We start from the raw sequence: 4,887 nt of genomic DNA on the forward strand, positions 1-4,887 counted from the left end.
AGACTGCCTGTAACAACGTTATTCAGGCGTTGGACTGTTATGACATTTGTCACCCCAGACCTGCCGGTCTAACTGTAGCTAACAGTTTAGGTGCGGGATTGTCAATCCCGTATAGATCTATACACAAGTATCACGCTCCCCCTACAAGGGATTATGGTATATAATACAGGACTTAATAATGCATACTCGAAAGTACGTGAAATGTCTCACAAAACCTTAGTATAACACAGATTTACGTATGAAGATGTCGATTTGTTCTTGTATATGAAAATATCTCTTTGATATGGTACCTTGTAGTATGTAAAATGAATATCTAGTACACTATCTTATGTAATCGTATCTCTTGTAATTGTATGTCTTGAAATTTGTATGCCTTGTAATTGTATGTAATCGTATCTCTTCATATAGTATGTGATGTATTAGTATAGACTCATAAATAAACTGACTCTTGTCATCATCTCTTATTTATTAAACTTTTCAAAGATTTTACAAAACTTCTTTTATATTTTTATTGTCAAATGCACGTGTATATATATATATATATATATATATATATATATATATATCATGTATACATATATATATATATATATACATAAAAGTTTCCATCAGTTGGTTCAATACCTTTGGGTAGCAAAGGCATATTCCGGTTATACACACACTACTAGTAACTATAATAGATATAGTTAGGATATACTACTTACCATTCCAAGTACAAGGAATCACACAAGAGTCAGTTTATTTATGAGTCTATACTAATACATCACATATTATATGAAGAGATACGATTACATACAATTACAAGGCATACAAATTTCAAGACATACAATTACAAGAGATATGATTACATAAGATAGTGTACTAGATATTCATTTTACATACTACAAGGTACCATATCAAAGAGATATTTTCATATACAAGAACAAATGGACATCTTCATACGTAAATCTGTGTTATACTAAGGTTTTGTGAGACATTTCACGTACTTTCGAGTATGCATTATTAAGTCCTGTATTATATACCATAATCCCTTGTAGGGGGGCATGATACTTGTGTAAAGATCTATACGGGATTGACAATCCCGCACCTAAACTGTTAGCTATAGTTAGACCGGCAGGTCTGGGGTGACAAATGTCATAACAGTCCAACGCCTGAATAACGTTGTTACAGGCAGTCTGGGTCATTAGCATGGTTATAAAACTCACATAGAGTATTAAAAACACGTTGATTTACGGGATTATCATATACCTTAGCGATTATATATGTACACAAATCTACTATTTTAGACATGAAAAACATCATGGTAGTTCATTTTTGGGACTTTTAAACTACTACCCACTTATAAACAAATATTGGATTTCTGAAGCAAACATTCAAAACAGTCGGGTCTTGGTAGAAGACTACATTTTATACTAGTAGAAAATATGGGATTTTCTAGGGTTTTCAAACGTTTACAATTACTTACAAACGTGCTCGTTGGTACGAACTTTCCTTCAAACATTTACAGGTCTTTTCTTTACAGCTTTACAAATCAAAGTCACCTAAATACTTATGAATTCACCAGCATTATTGTTGATACTCGCTTTCAAAATAACTTGTATTCCCAGGACACGGATGGACAGGTACGACTACCAGGTTCTGTGAAGACGGAGCGATCAAGACTCGTCTTTTATTTTTGAATATTCATTTTTGTAGAATTATACTATGAAAGAACTCAATTGTAATTAAAATTATACTATTAATGCAATGGATGATGTTGTTGCTTGTTTACTACTTTGCATTGTTGTGATACATTACATGACGTCCTCCGCCCCACAACGTTTCCGCCGTTCTCGGTTTTGGGGTGTGACAGATTGGTATCAGAGCATTGTTTATAGTGAATTGAGTATATCAACCCATAAAAGATATACAAACTATAAATACAATAGGGATTAAAATACTCTGATAAAGAGTCTGATTTTAATATAATAAAATATTTAATTGAGTATACATACTACTAAAATCAGTGTCACTAAGACAAAACAAAAGAATTACGATTGTTGGGTAGCACAAGTAGACTTAGAGACATATAGTCAAAACTGGGATGATATAGCCTGATCAACTATATTATCTGAGGGTTGACTAGCATGTGCCTAAGTGTGGTTGTGAGTTGCAACAAGTCTAAAAACTTACCCACAATACCACAATGAGAACAATAGAACTTAAACCTAAAATACTATAGGAGTATTTTGTGTATTACTATAAACTACTTATGTGTTAGATTCTTCTACCCCAATTACCGTATAGATAACATAGCTGGACCCCATCCCCACGACGACCCGTACTTCCCGAACAAAGGCAATGCTGGATGGTTCAGAGAAGAACCAAAGAATGATCATCCAATCCCTTTTGAATGATCACCATACGGAAGACCTTTCAGATGATGATAACTCTGAACCTGAGGAGGAGAACCTACCCCCGGTAACTCCCAATTCAAATCCTAACCCTCGTCTAGCTCTTCATAGCTCGATGCTTCTTTGGGTAGAATACCTGTAAACATGGAGTGAATAGCAAGATCAACCTATGTCGTTTAAAGGAGACCGAAGCTGCTACAACGTAAGGGGAGCTCAGTAGACAAAGTTCTACAAATCCTAATCCGTAGAGTTGCTCGAAACGAAATTCAGGGCATGACGGCTCTCCATGGTATCAAAGAGGTTAAATACCAACACAAGAATGCACACCATCTACACCAATCATCTTGAAAACAATTGTGAGAGATCTGAGAGAGACCATGAGACCCTGCTGCAAGCATTAGCTAAAAACAAGCCGAAGTCATAGAGATACAAGTACGCCAGAGAATGTACGAAAGACACCTTCTTGATAATGGAACGTCAATTGGCTGAACTAAGAGTTCACCAGAAGGATGATCGCCGCCAGTAAGAAATGCTTTATTTCCCTTCCTTTTTTAAAGGAATCGTTTTCCTGTGTATGTCCTATGTAGCATTTTTTTAACTATCCTGTACTATAAGTACTGATTAGTTAGGCCTTTATGCGGCCAAAACCTTTCTACTCATGATATGATGTAAGACCTTCTTCAAGATAAAATTTTCCTAAACTTATTCCATCTTAAACATCGATGATATTGATAGTCAACTAACTCCCGTGTCGCTCTTTGTTCAAAAACCCCCATCATACCTTCGTTAGAGCCTATCCGAAAACATGCTTTAGTCAAGTCATCAGACTATAGTAATTTAACTCCGAAAACATTTCCAAGTCTCTGTTAGTGGTAAGATCATGTTATTCACCAACTAACGATACCTCGGCTTGAACAAAAAACGTCTTAAGATCATTCTACAAACATACTTCTACACTGTACTAGGACTGCATCATAGGGATGTAGGTCAAACTTTCGAGAACATACTCTTACTCTTTACTTAAAGCAATCGAAGTACATCTAGAATCAACCAGAATCGCTCACAAAAATCTTTATCTTAGTGTTACAGAATCATGTCGTCATCCAGAAACGATCAGCCGAACAACGAAACCCCTATCCTCCATATTGACGCCGCGTCATTACAAGCTGCAGTAGCAGCTGCGGTGACAACTTTCCTTACACACATCAACTCAGGCAACACAAGCAAGACCGACAAAGGAGTCGAGAGTTCCGATGGTAATACCAAACCAGGAAAGCAACAAATGACAACAATCATAGACTTGCGAAGCAGTAAGACCGAAAGGAAGAGACGATATCGTCAAGCCGTAAAGGAGCGCAAGATATCCCAAAGACTTGCCATGCCACAAAAACAAATGGCAACTCCTGCAGAACGCTTTAGGAAGCAATTTCCAAGGTGGTGTAATGAGGAAGGCACTCGTGTCCACATAACACTGGCTAAACACCTCACTCCCGCCACCAAGGCTAGTACTAGCCAGTCATGTCACCAATGCGGGGAGATAGGGCACCTCAAGAAGGATTGCCCTATAACCAAGAACTCTGGCGCAGACGGTAGGATTCTCAGGATCGCAGCTGCGGGAGAACCTACTCCGAACCCACGTTAATGTAATTTAAGCGTTTCGTTGTAACAGACTTATAAACCATCCAAAACTAGCGCAAATCAGATTCTTATCTTTTGCGGGATCCCGTCGGTATAGGGATGCTCGTGTTGCGTATATTTGCCTTTCGTAGTATACCTTATTCGCAACAAAAGTCTTGTAGTAGTCTAAAGGGTTGTAACTCTGTTGATGGTTGTACGGTTGTGCTTTGTCTGTAAACGCTTTATATTCAAATCTAATGTCTTTAAGTTTCTCTATGATTCCGACATTATCATACGACTTGATTCAATTTGATCCTTACAAAAGCAACTTCATACGTACATCCCTTTCTTTGAAATCGAAGCCGTCATTCCAGAATGCCAAAGTACCCATGTATAGAATACCTTATAGTTCTTTTCCTTCCCAAAGAAATCCCCGAAGTACCACTTGTACAGTACGTCAAGTTCAAATCCAAAGGTCCATACGGTTGAACCAGGAGCTTAAAAGAAGAATCATTTATTCGACTACCTTCTCAACCTTAATTATATACGACTCGTATACCCGAGACTGTGATAGATGAACCAGGTATGAGTTCTACTATGAACTTCAGGACGAAGACTGCCCAAGACTGCGAATGATCGTGCTTCCGTGAGAATAAACTTAGAAATACCTATCATTTTCCCTAATTCATGAGGAGTCATACTATCTTTTAGACCTTCACGACAGCTGATCCACCCCAAGGTTTTGACATCATAATCAGTAGGAGTTGATTCAGTCTACATCGAGCCAACATCAGGTGCTTTGATAAAGCAGTTCGTCCTAACCTCCCTAAACAACGAAGCCCTAGTTGATTACAGCCACGAACCAAGTATGAACCCT

This window comes from Lactuca serriola, chromosome 4, assembly GCF_051521515.1.
Source record: "Lactuca serriola cultivar US96UC23 chromosome 4, Lser_US96UC23_V15, whole genome shotgun sequence".
NCBI classification, from domain to species: domain Eukaryota; kingdom Viridiplantae; phylum Streptophyta; class Magnoliopsida; order Asterales; family Asteraceae; genus Lactuca; species Lactuca serriola.